At 42.6% G+C, this 14,400-nt stretch overlaps 1 protein-coding gene across 2 annotated transcripts in view; it reads right to left on the reverse strand.

The window, feature by feature from the left end:
* Positions 1–14,400, reverse strand: part of tenm3 (teneurin transmembrane protein 3) — a 584,772-nt gene that overhangs the window by 549,103 nt on the left and 21,269 nt on the right. The gene's annotated exons all lie outside the window — the stretch shown is intronic.

Consider the following 14,400-nt stretch of genomic DNA (forward strand, 5'->3'; position numbering starts at 1 on the left):
ACTCTTTCTTTGAGTCAAGAAGCCTGGTTAAATCAGCTCCTTTTAAAACATAAATACATTTGGACTAAGACAAGGTATCCACGAGGAGAGGGATCCTTTTAAAATTAACCTTGTTGTGACCAACCGAGGGTGCTGAATAAAGAAGGGGAACCAGCTCATTCCTCCTTATCCAGGAGCATAAATGTGGGGTCCCATTTGGGAAGTTAACAATTTGGGGTACTGATCGTAACAATGGGGGAAGGACAGCAGATTTCCTTCCTAAAAGGTATCAGTGAACCAGATAGGTTTTTGCAACAATCAACGATAGCCACCATTACTGAGACTAGGTTTCAATGCCAAATTTGGGATTTAAACCAGTGCCCTCAGACCATTAGCCTGGGCCTCTGAATTACTAGTCCAATTACTAGACATTACCATTACACCACTGTCACCCTGAGGTAACAAGTAACAATTCTGGAATGTCTGTCAACCACACAGAATATAGACCATCTGCACAGACAAAGTGATGTGTGGAACACTGCATGTCCAGACCGCACATGGCTGTGACTATGTTCTGAATTACAGCTTTGCAGTATTTGTCCATTTTAACGGGAACAAGGGCAATCTAATTGAGCTGTTTGAATGTGATAAAAGGTGTTGATGGGGGAGATGGAGAGAAACTATTTCCCTGGGGGGTGGGAGGGGGTAGGGGGAGGTGGTATGGAGGAGGAGTTCATTACCTTAAAATTAGAACCAGGTTGTTCAGGGATGTGATGATGTCAGGAAGTATTTCTTCATACAAAGTGTCATGAAAATCAACAAAAAACTATTGAAGCTGGGTCAAATGAAAATTTCAAAACTGAGATTGATAGATTTTTGTTTGGTAAGGGTGAGCAAAGGGGTTCGTGGAGCTGAGGTACAGATCAGCCATAATCCAGCCGAATAGTAGAATTTGAAGAGCTGAATGGCCTCCTCCTGTTCCTATTGTCCTGTGGTTATAGTGGCACTAGTCCCTACCATATGTAGCCTGGTCATAAGACCGAAACAAAAGTGGCTAGAAGATATCAGAGTAAGACTCAAACCTGAGTATTTGTGCAACAATAAACATAGATTGTGATTAACATTTTCAAAGCAATATAATTATCGAAAACTCTAATGAAAGAAGGCAGGGTGAAGATGGATGAGCTTTCTTAAATGGTTACTTTCTGTCCCTTTTCAAAACATGGATAAGGGGATCTACTTTCCTTTCTCTTTTTCTTTACACATTCTGAGGGAAATAAAATGTCAGCATCAGCACTTCTGGCCCACTTCAAATCATTAATTAAAGATTTCACAGGTGCTGGAGCCATTATCAAGGACAATAAAGCTCCATCCAAAATCAAAAGAGCAACTTCATCACTTTGAGAAATTTACAGCACACTCTGATCCCAACAAAGCAAGGAACCCCCTTCAAATATCACTCGAGAGATAAGGCAAGTGTTTCCTCTGTCCAAAAAGAGGCTCTTCTGTTAATGGAGAACTGGGCATATTTGAATTTGATAAATAAGATGAAGCATAAAGATCTTTGGTAGCGAAACATGGACTAGCCAAAGTGATGCCTGTAATCTTCCCCATACTTAACACAAAACTGAAGCAATACAGGGAGATTGCTTCTCACAGCAAATTATCAGATATCTTGTGTAAACTAGGTATTTTTCTATCATGACTGACGCTGACCGCAGCAATACCTCTGGTTTCACACAGATTACATGCTGTCAGACACTGATTATAGTGAGTGGTTAGAAAACAGAACCCTCAATCCACGCCCCGTCATTGATGCTCTTTGAAAAGACATAGATTTTTTGATTGGTTGCTAGATTCATGATGTAACAAGACCATGAAACCTTATATGAAGAGAAGTACAAAGAAATAGCACTGTAATAAAACACATTGAGGCACATTTTTTTTGCAGAACAGCCACACGTGAATGTGATTAGTTTTGGGCTTTCAAGAGATTGAGGTACATCAAATACGAGAACAATGAGGCCCTTCACAGTCCCACTTTACATTTTATTCATAGGCAAGGGAAGACAGTTAAGAACAAAAAGCAAGAAAAATGAACCCAGTCAATAATTAGAAAACTGAGAAAGGATCAGAAAATGGCAGAAACATGCAAGTGGTCAGTCAACATCAGTGGGAGAGTAGGTGGAGCAACACTGCAGAACGTTGACCATTAAGACACTGGTCTGTTGTTCTCTCCAGCTTCGCTGTCTGACCTGTTACTCAGAATCTCAGAATCTTTTCAGTGCAGAAGGAGGCCATTTGGCCCAGCAAATCTGCACTGGATCTCTGAAAGAGCATTCTACCTCATCCCACTCCCCCCTGCCTCATCCCTGTAACCTTGCACATTCTTTCTTTTCAGATAGCAATCCAATTCCATTTTGAATACCTCGATCAAACCTGCCTCCACCACCCTCTCAGGAAGTTTGTTCCAGACTCCAACCACCCTCTGGGTGAAAAAACTTTTCCTCGCATCACTTCTACTTCTCTTGCCCATTATTTTGAATCTGTGCCTCCTAATTATTGATGTAATCTTGAGTCGGAACAGTTGGTCACTCTCTACCCTGTCCATACACCTCGGGATCTTGAATACCTCTATCAAATCTCTTCTCAGCCTTCTTTTCTCCAAGGAAAACAGACCCATGCTTCCAAATTCAAAAAGTTACAGTTCAGATGGCTTCCTCCAAGAGAAGGAAGATTGAGTTTTATTTTTACTTAAGTCTCAGCCAATATGCAGGAGCAATTTCAATGGTCTGGGAGAATACAGCGAAATGTTAAGCAAGTTTTCGGTAAGCCACCTTTGGAACGGTGCAGGCTTGGAGCCTGTGGGTGCAAGTGGGCCCCATTCTAAAAATGAAAAGATGCACTGGAGCAGGGAAGAGGAAAGTCTAAAGGCAGATTTTAGCTTTAAAAATTCAAGCAACGCAGGATAGCACAGCAGATCCTTTACAATTTCAATTCAATCCCATGAAAGCAGCAGACTAAGCAGTGCCTCCAGACACTAGCCGGCTGCCCTGAGGGAAAAAGGAGTGGGAATCAAAAGACATCCAACTGCGAAGTGGAAGAGACCACACTGACATGACGGCACACAGATTGAGGCCCAGTGTAACAACACTGATTTGAACCCATTATGATGCATTCTAAATGCCTGTTGTACATCACTCAGTCCTAGACAATGTTAATTCTACACAGTGAGCAAAGGCTCAGAGTGACTGCAACTTGTAAATAGCATTTCTATGACAGGTTCAGGTGTGAGAAATGCTTGAAAGCATTGCAGCAACTCGTTCAGATACAGAACAATGCTTCCACTGCTCATTTAAAGTGCTCAGGACTGCTGCTCTCGACAGAGTGAGGAATGTCTGGGATTTAGTAATGCCCATTGCATTGGATACCTAGAAGCAATTATGGAATTGCAATCTAATCAAGGGAGTTGAAATGTTGATGAGAACCACACAAGAATTAAATGCATAACCATTGTCTGAAAGGCATGATTAGATTTTTAAAATGGTTTACATATATATGTAAATGTTCTATTTGTGCTTGCTCTCTACACTGGTAGCAGATCAACCGCAAAAAGTAATGAACAAAACAAGTTGCCCTGACAATAATTACCACACAGCTACTGACATTTTCTTTGTTCTTTCCCTTTATTTCTATTTTGCCAATGTGGACTTTGCTGTTTCATTCCACAGGCCATAGACACCCCTCTGGTATCTTGCCAAAGATGCATTTCATCATGCATGCATCTAGATAATCAAGGCTAATGGAATGCTATCCTTTATTACGAGAAGGATTGAACATAAAAGTAAGGATGTTATGCTTCAGTTATATAGGACATTGGTGAGACCGCACCTTGAATACTGTGTGCAGTTTTGGTCTCCTTATTTAAGGAAGGATGAAAATGCATTGGAGGTGATTCAAAGGTACTTGATTGTTACCTGGAATGAATGGGTTGTCTTATGAGGAAAGGTTGGACAGACTGAGCTTGTTTCCACTGGAGTTGAGAAGAGTGAGGGGTGATTTGAGTGAACTACACAAGATCCTGAACAGCCTTGACAAGGTGGACATTGAAAAGATGTTTCCTCTTGTGGGTGAGTCCAGAATGAGGGGGCACTGTTTTAAAATTAAGGAACGCCAGAGATGAACGCCAGAACGGCAGAGATGAGGAGAAATTTTTTCTCTTAGATGTTTGCACGACTTTGTAATTCTCTGCCTCAGAAGGTGATGGAGGTGAGGCCATTGAATATTTTTAAGGCGGAGGTAGATAGATTCTTGTTAGGCTAGGGAATCTAAGGTTATCAGAGTTAGATGGGAATGTGGAAATCGAAACACAAGAAGATCAGCCACGATCTTATTGAATGACGGAGCAGGCTCGAGGGGCCAAATGGTCTACTCCTGTTCCTATTTCTTGTGCTATTATGAAGGGATGGGAGGCCCAAGCATGGTCCCTGAGCCCTGCTAATTTGGGCCCGCAGAGCCCAGGCAATGCTTTCCTATTTCCGCTTTTATTCATTAACTATTGCGTTGTTCCGCTTCCACCTTGAGATTCAGAAAAGGCTGCTCATACCACCACTGTCTCACTGGCAGATAAATCAGAGCTTTGCTTTTTGTTAAAGAGAGCAGCTTGGGATGCAAATGAACAAACAGGATTGTGGTTTTAGGCCAGAATTTCCACCCCTCCTCTGCCAGGCTTTACAGATGGGTAGGGATAGCAAGTAGGTTGGTGACCTTTCCTGCTGGATTCCTAACCACTTCTTTGGCTGCTTAAATTTCCGCCAGAAAAAATGGGATGATGTACCTGGAGTCCACTTGGATATGGATGGAGATATTTAAAGATAGTTGTTTGGTAGTACAGAACTTGAGTTTTGCTGAAAAAAGAGACATGTCTAAGCTTTTCGTCTTGCACTCATCAGGACACTTGCAAGAATACCAAGATATAAACCAACAATTTATACTGTATGTGAAAAGAGTGCTGATTGGTTGGCAAGTGGTGTTGCCATAGAGAATGCACCACTGATGGTGACTGACAGTTAACTGCCAAGCATTGTTCGAAATTTAAAACAGGCAGCTTCACCCTGATTGGTCAAGGCATTGCCCTGAGGAGCACATCATTGAATGGCTATCACTTATTTTGTTCACCTGAAACAGGCACAATGTGTGTACATGTTCTTTCTGTCCATCCTGTGTATTAATATATGTAGCTTCCAGTACACGCAAATGTACCACGTTGTGAGCCCGGCTGACAATCTTAAATTGGTTGTCAGCGTAATTCTTAGCACACTGATGATTATTTAGCAAATGTTGTCCAATTGCAGAATCACATCTAATGTTGAACACTGTGTTTTGAGTTTTGCAAGCATCGGCTGGTTGGGTACAACCCGTACCCTACCCGTTGGGAACAGTGGCTGGGGCATGCTTCTTGATGCAATCCGCCAGTCTTTGGGATGTATGGCCTACATACCTAGCATCGTACTGGCACTGAAATTCATAAACCACATTATCATATTGGTATTCTTGTGAGGGTCCTGATGAGTGCAAGACAAAAAGCTTAGACATGTTTCTTTTTTCAGCAATATTTAAAGATATTCAAAGGATGGATGTATATACTCCCTCCCGAGACTTGGGCACATAATGTATGCTGTCACTTCAGTGGAATACTGAAGGACTACTACATTGTAGGAGGTGCTGTTCTTCAGGCAAGATGTTAAACTGAGGTTCACATTGCTATTTGTGGGGCACAGTATACAAATTGGGTACTGCACATCCCTATATTACAAAAGAGTAGCTGTACTTCAAAAGTACCTCATTCACTGTAAAAAGTGTTGGGAATTTGTGAAAGTTTCAAGTTCTTTTCTCGCCCACTCAGTCATTAGGGGAGCTTTTTATTCAAATATAATCAGCAAACAATGACTGCAACTTTCATGGCCACGTTGTAAAGTAGCTGATTAATTTGGAATTAGTCAAATGGTGAGAGCGAAACCTGAGCATTTATCTGAACGAAGGTCAAAGGGCATCCTTTTGATATTATTATATGATAATGTGATGGGAGGGAAATCTGAAGCTTTCACACATACACCACACTCTTTCAGGTGTCACTTCTAATTAGAGTTAAGATCACGATTCACACTGCCAAAAGGAAGGGAGTTTTTAAAAAATTATTTCATGGCATGTGGGTGTTGCTGGCCCATCCCTAATTGCTCTTCCGGGCCACATTCTTGAACTGCTGTAGTCCATGTGGTGTAGGTACATCCTCGGTGCTGTTAGGAAAAGAGTGCCAGGATTTTGATCCAGCGATTGTGAAGGAATGGCGATATATTTCCAAGTAAGGATGGTGTGTAGCTTGGAGGAGAATTTGCAGGTGGTGGTATTCCCATGCGCTTGCTGCTCTTGTCCTTCTAGTTGGTCGAGGTCACAGGTTTGGAAGATGCTCTTGAAGGAGCTTTGGTGAGTTACTATAGTGCATCTTGTATATGGTACACACAGTTACCACGATGTGTCAGTAGTGGAGGGAGTGAATAAACGTAGTGGATTGGGTCCCAATCAAGCGGGCTGCTTTGTCCTGGATGGTGCTGAGCTTCTTGAGTATTATTTGAGCTGCACTCACCCAGGCAAATAGAGAGTATTCCATCACACTCCTGACTTCTGCCTTGTTGATGGTGAACAAGCTTTGGGGAGTCAGGAGGTGAGTTACCCGCTGCAGAATTCCCAGCATCTGACCCGCTCTTTTTAGCCACAGTGTTTATGTGGCTGGCCCAGTTGAGTTTCAAGTGAAGACCCGAATGCAGCTTCCCAAACTCGTGGAACCTTAAGTCTCCAATTCCATAGCTTCAGTGTCCAGAGATTGGAACCATCATATGGCAGGATACAGTGTACATCCCCCAGCAACAGCTTTCCTTCAAGTAAATAAAACTGCTTCATTTTACATTCTGAGAGGAGGGGACAAAAGGGAAAAACTGGGAGAGAGGGAAGGAATTCAACCATCTACCTCTCCACCTGCCTCCCAACCAAACTCGACCACCCACCCTGCTACTGTTGATTTTCTTTGAAATTTCTGTCTAAATGGTGAATATTAATGATATTAAGGGAAGTGGCAGCAATGACAGAGCCTGGCTGAGTAAGGGAGCTGAATTAATATCTCTAGAGCCTCCATCATTAATCTAAGGCACTTTATTGATTCTGTCATTTCTACTGTATGTATTATTGATGTAACTCCCTCACCCTGTCATTAACTGTCATAGGCACTAACTCCTTCCCCAGTTCACCCAATTAATTCATTAGCATTCAGCATTTAAACATCTTCATCAAAGACAAAGAAGGAAAAACAGATTGTTCAATATAAACCTAATTTTTACTCATTTTGATCTTCCATTCTGCAATTATCCGCTTTCTCTGTCAGAAAATGTGGTGCAGCCTCAGGAAGAGAAAATAATTCATAAATGCTGCCACCGCACCCCCACCCGATGCTCTCAAGAAAAAAAAATCCTCTGCTCTTCTCCTGAAGGGGCTGATTGAACTGCTGCACAATTCCACAGGCGTCAGCAACCTTACTTCGTGGCCATTGCACAGTTCATGCTGTGCAGGTGTGAATCTTTAATGAACTGATGGAAATTAAATGCTGCAATATTATAACACTACCAGGGTTCAAATGCCTCCCCTGAACGGCCCAGTCTCAGATTGACTTGTTAGAAAACTTATAGAGCCTGGAAGCAGAAAAGGAGGCCCAATCCAATTTGGCATCTGGGCCTTATTTAGATTCAGCGGGCTCATTATGTTTGAATAACCAGCCACACCAATTGCTGTGTGGAAAGAACAGACTTGCATTTCTATAGTGCTTCTCCCATGCTCAGGATTTCTGAGGCACCTAACAGGGAATAAACTATTTTGAAGTATATTGCATATCTATGATTTCCTTCACTTCACCTTTGGAGGCTGTGCCTTCAGCTGCCTTGGCCCTTAGCGCTGGAATTCCCTCCCTAAACCTCCCCAACTCTCTCCCTCCTCCTTTTAAGCCACGTCTGCCTCTTTGACCAAGCTTTTGGTCACCTGTCTTAATATCGGCTTATGTGATTCGGTGTCAATTTTAGAGTCATAGCGTTATACAGCACAGAAACAGGCCCTTCAGCCCATCGTGTCCATGCCAGCCTTCAAGCACCCACCCATTCTAATCCCATTTTCCAGCACTTGGCCCATAGCCCCGTATGCTATGGTGTTTCAAGTGTTCATCTAAATATGTCTTAAATGTTGTGAGGATTCCTGCCTCCACCTCCCCCTCAGACAGTGTGTTCCAAGTTCCAACCACCCTCTGGGTGAAAATTTTTTTCCTCAAATCTCCTCTAAACCTCTTGCCCCTTACCTTAAATCCATGCCCCCGGTTATTGGCGCCTCTGTTGAGGGGAAAAATTTCTTTCTGTCAATGCCCCTCTTAATTTTGTATACCTCTATCGGGTCCCCCCTCAGCCCTCTCTGCTCTAAGGAAAACAACCCTAGTCTATCGCCCCTCTCTTCATAGCTGAAACACTCCAGCCCAGGCAACATCCTGGTGAATCTCCTCTGCACCGTCTCCAGTGCAATCACATCCTTCCTATAGTGTGGCGACCAGAACTGCACACAGTACTCAAGCTGTGACCTAACTAGCATATTATACAGCTCAAACGTAACCTCCCTGCACTCATGTCCTATGCCTCAGCTAATAGTCTCTGCACTCCTTCAATTCTGGCCTCTTGTACATCCCTGATTTTCATTTCTTCACCTTTCAGGTTGTGCCTTCAGCTGCCTAGGCCCTAAACTCTGGAATTCCATCCCCAAACCTCTCTGCCCTTCTACCTCTCTCTCTCCTCCTTTCAGCCACTCCTTAAAATCTACTTCCACTTGGCTTGATACATCCTTGGGCTGCATTTTACGTGCCCCGCCAGGGGTGTTTTTGGTGAGGGGAGGCATGTAAAATATAATCACTCCTGTGAAGCACCTTGGGATATTTTACTACGTTAAAGGCTCAGTATAAATGCAAGCTGTTTTCTTAGATAATTGGATAATGGAACTATCAACGTGTTGGGGAGGGAGCCACATGCAGCTTTAAGTGGAAATCATGAAGACAAATTTGACCTCAACATGCATGGGGCAAAACCAATACGAAAATGCATTAAAAGAAAAACCCCATTGTTCACTTGTTGCCTGATTTGGTGAAATTTTGGCCTTGATTTGGCAGGAGTCTTTAAATAGGGTAATTAGACTCATTTATACTGGATAATCTTTCTGTCATGCTGTTTAGTGCCACAGTGATTTTGTTACTGATCTAGTAGCACAGACGCCTGAACTAATAATCTGGAGATATAACTTCAAATCCCACCCTGACAGCTGGGAAATTTGAATTCAGTTTGCTAAACAAATCTGGAATAAAAAGTTAGTTTCAGTAATGGTGGCCAAGAAACCACCAAATTGTCATAAAAACACATCTGCTTCACTAATGCCCTTTCGGGAAGGAAATCTGCCACTCTTACCCAAATTTCCAATATGTGACTCTGGGCCAACAGCAATGTTGTTGATTCTTAACTGCATTTTGAAATATCTTAGCAAGCCACTCAGCTGTATCAAACCCGCTAAGCTTGCATTAGTTCAAAAAGGAAGCTCAACACCACCTTCTCGAGAGTGACTAGGGATGGGCAATGAATGCCGGAATTGCCAGTGGTGCGCACATCCTGTGAACGAATTAAAAAAATGCCCAGGAAACATTTAGTTCTCAGAAGCAAGGATGAGGAAAAGGGACAGAGACCTGTGAAACCAAGAGTTCATTGCTGAGGGTTTTCTGGCATTCTCTTGGGGAAGGAGGGGCAGAAAGTGAAATAAGAACAGAAAATGCTGGAAAAACTCAGCAGGTCTGACAGCCTCCGTGGAGAGGGAAACAGAGCTAACGTTTTGAGTCCATATGACTCCATACAGACTCAGAAACATTAACTCTGTTTCTCTCTCCACAGATGCTGTCAGACCTGCTGAGTTTTTCCAACATTTTCTGCTTTTATTTCAGATTTCCAGCATCCACGGTATTTTATTTCTATCTAGGGGCACAAAGTGCTTGTGCATGCAGTCGACTAATGCAAATAGCAGAGATGCTAATGAGTATTGCTGAATAAAGAGACATGTCAAAGCTTTTCATTTTGCACTCATCAGGACACCGCAGAATACCAATATCAGGGGAAAACAACGATTTATTCTACATATAAAGAGAGCGCTGATTGGTTGGCAAGTGGATTCTGATTGGTGGTGGTGTTGCCATGGGGAATGCACCAGTGATTGTGATTGACACTTAACTGCCAAACATTATTTGAAATTTAAACCAGGCACCTTGACCCTGTTTGGTCAAGGCATTGCCCTGACACTGGAAGCTACATATATTAATATGCAGGTCTTTGTTCTTTGCAGACAGAAAGAACAGGAACAACATTGTGCCTGTTTCAGGTAAACAAAGTAACTGACAGCCATTTGCTGACTCATTCCTCAGGGCAATGCCTTGACCAATCAGCATCAAGTTGCCTGGTTTAAATTTCAAACAATGCTTGGCAATTAACTGTCAGTCACCATCATTAGTGCATTCCCTATGGTAACGCCTCTACCAATCGGAGTCCACTTGCCAACAAATCAATACTCTCTTCACATACTGTATAAATTGTTGTTTTCCCCTTATTTTAGCATTCTTGTGAAGTGTCCTGGTGAGTGCAAGACGAAAAGCTTCAACATGTCTCTTTTTTCAGCAATACTCTCTTCACATACTGTATAAATTGTTGTTTTCCCCTTATTTTAGCATTCTTGTGAAGTGTCCTGGTGAGTGCAAGATGAAAAGCTTCAACATGTCTCTTTTTTCAGCAATACTCAAGTTCTGTACTACCAAATGACTAGATATTAATGAGATGGGCAGAAGCATAATGGACCCTTCTAGATCAATACCCCACTCCAGTGTTGAAAAGATACCCAAAAAAGGAGGATTTTGGTCTCACAATCAGCACCTGACAGCTACAAAGGCTTAGATGCCAGAATGTGGAGATGAAAAGACATTTGCTTTACACAGTGAGTGGCTCTGAATTGGAATACACTGAAAAAGCATCAGAAGCAGATTCAATTGTAATATTCAAAGAGACTGGATAAATACTTGAAAATGAAAAATTTACTGAGCTATGGGGAAAGAGCAAAGGAGTGAAGTTAATTGGATAGCATGTTCGAAGATGTGATGGACTCTATTTGTCACAAAAACAAAAATTTCTGGAAAAACCCAGCAGGCCTGACAGCATCTGTGGAGATAAATTCACTCAGTTCTGTTGAAGGGTCATCAGGACTCGAAACGTCAAATCTTTTCTTCTCCGCCGATGCTGCCAGACCTGCTGAGTTTTTCCAGGTAATTCTGTTTTTGTTTTGGATTTCCAGCATCCGCAGTTTTTTTGTTTTTAGCATCTGTGGAGAGAAAGACAGAGTTAACATCTCGAGTCCGAATGACTCTTCATCAGAACTCCTATTCCGATGAAGAGTCACGCAGACTCGAGACGTTAACTCTGTCTTCCTCTCCACAAATGCTGTCAGGCCTGCTGGGTTTTTCCAGCAATTTTTGTTTTTGTTTCAGATTTCCAGCATCCGCAGTATTTTGCTTTTATCTGGACTCTGTGCTGTAAGATTCCATGTTTTATCCTTTCAAGAACAGAGAGACAAGAATGAGAAGTGGGAACATTTTGGCTTCACTTTGCTGGCTGCAGCCAGAAGGCCACAAATCCAGAGACCATTACACACTTCTCCTGGTTTTGTTTCCAAGCACAAGGCCCCTGTATACACCAGAACTAAATGACCTGAACTAACAAAACACCTGCAATGGTCAGATCAAGCCAAGCTTCAGAAAGAAAGGAGCCCTTGAAGCGACTACCGTACGTAGGAAAGGTTTCTACTCTTAAAGATCTGACTAGTATTTAAGTGGATTTGCAAAAGGCCGCAATATCATTTCCCGCAAAAAAATAAAATTAAGTTGATTGCTGAAGGGGAGGAGGAATCAATTTTTGAATAATTTTAGCAGGAAAAGAGAGGAGTAAAATACAAGGGCCATATATTATGTCCAATGTTGAAATGCCTCAGCAGCCATAAAGTATGCCTGTCATTAACATTGGATTAATAGTAGCAAATATCGCTGAACAAACACCTGATTTGGCTTCTGCTACCATGATGAGTGACACAATCTTAAATAAAATTCCAAATTAGGCTAAACCCATTACTGAAGTCTGTTGGACAAGATCAGGCTCTTCATTTTCCACACTGCTCTAAACTGCAAATGGCAGTGATAACAAAGCCCCAAAGACACGGCTGTCGCCAAGCTGCCTATCCCTTACTTGCCTAAGGCACGATCTTCAGTACAACAGTTCCAGCATCCGCAGTATTTTGCTTTTATCTTCGGTACAACAGAATTGGCTTTATGAGCATTTATTGGTATTGCGTATCTAAATGATTAAACTTGTGGATCTGAAATTCCACATGCACCTGACATCGAATACAACAGGTCAGTGAATGCCAATAATTTTTAAACATGCATATGGATTTTAAAAAATCTTTCCACCATTCCCTAGTGCTGGGTGCATGAACAGAGGCACTGAAATGTGGTCAGAGGTCTCTTGAACTGGAAGGTAAGCTGGAGAGCTAAGGTTTAGACTGATGCCAGCCTTGATTTTTAAGTAATGATTTCTCCTCCCAGTAATAAAAATTCCCAACATTATAAAGGGAATTTTAAAAATACCCCAACCCCCTCCATTCCTCCTGTGCATGTCATAATGGGACATTCAGGGAGTCCTACCCTTCATTCTGGCTTGGTATTGCACTCTCAGTATCAACTAGCCCAGTGTGGGCTTTGTCAGGGAAGCCCGACATCAGACATCAGAGGGACATGTGGGCAGTTTCTAAGGTATATTGCTTTTCATAGTTTGAATCTGGAGTAATGAATGTGCTGTTCTGGGCCCCACCAGCATATTGTGGGCTTCTCCCCTACCCCTCCCAGTCAAGTTTCCTATTGGAGCCCCCCAACTCCCCAATCCTAATACCTGGCTGATGGGCCACTGGTTGCAGCCTGTAACCGAGCGTTTTCCTGCACTCACCAGCCAGCCTTTGGATCAACCCACATGCACTTAGGGTGTGAGTCAGTCCACTGGCCCCTTTCTCTCCTCTTGCCCAAGGTTAAAAGCAGGACTCATAAATTGAATAGTCATTGTGCAGCAGCATAGATCTGTAAGTACAGATCTGCTATAGACATTGATTCTGAACTAAATACCCTTGGCTGCTGCTGAACTTTGAAAATACATAACTTTGGCACGGCATTCCCAGGGTAAGACTGCAGCCCTCTACACCACGTGCTGCTACAACAAGACAGAGAGCAAGCTATGTTTATCCTTTCACAGTAAGTACTCCATCATTTTTGAACAAATCTGCATCTAGGTTCCAAAACAATCTACCATTGGACTGTATGCTTTGTCTCGAATGTCTAAATGCCATCAGTGTGTTGGGCATTGCAAAAATCTGTCAGGTAAACAGCTGTTCGTTTTGCAGCACCTCCCATGTTGAATGAGATATAGCATTCCAGCTAGCCTGTAACTATAATTGTTCAAGAGGCAGGGTTTGTGAACATGATGCCAACATGATGTACATTACCCTACGGTGTCCCTTGAGTAAATAGGGCTTTGTATGGAGTCAATAAATATGGTGCTATCATAATCTAACAACATTGAATCTCTTTTTACCTCAAAGTGCCCCCTCCACCTTTTAATTAGTGGTGTAGTTTTGAACTTGATATGAGTATGGACCTTCACAGAGTGACCATATGTCGCACTCTCATGGGTTGTGAACCAGGTCCTGGTCTCAACCAATGCTCACAATGCACTCCTGCTATCCCCTGCAACCCTGCTCCAATAAATGTGCGAGTTCCTTCCACTGACACTGTGAGGTCAATTCAAACCTGACTGCTGAGCTAAGTTCTGTGCATCAGCATCAGGTCGTAAGTACACTGACGCCAAAGAACAGGCTCAGCGGGTTGACAAGGCTGCTGAGGGGAGTTTTACCTTACCCTGTGACAGGTCAGACCTAGGATAGGCTTCAGTGCTGTCGGACAAATTGCCTGTTCACTTTGATGCTGGTGTCAACTGTGCACAGGCTCCAGCATCAGGAGTTAGTAGCATCACTCTAATATTAAAACACCTTCAGAGGTGAAGACATGAAACTTTTTGTGCTGCGGATCAAAGCAGGTTCTCAGTTCAATGACCTCCAGAAGCTGCTCTAACATCTGCTCCTCACAGTCCTCAAGACACACCTTATAAAATGCTTTCAGCTCCTAATGGAACACTATTTCAATTGCATGCATTACCTTTGCTTTTT

The sequence above is a fragment of the Carcharodon carcharias genome, chromosome 4 (genome assembly GCF_017639515.1).
Source record: "Carcharodon carcharias isolate sCarCar2 chromosome 4, sCarCar2.pri, whole genome shotgun sequence".
Classification (NCBI taxonomy): domain Eukaryota; kingdom Metazoa; phylum Chordata; class Chondrichthyes; order Lamniformes; family Lamnidae; genus Carcharodon; species Carcharodon carcharias.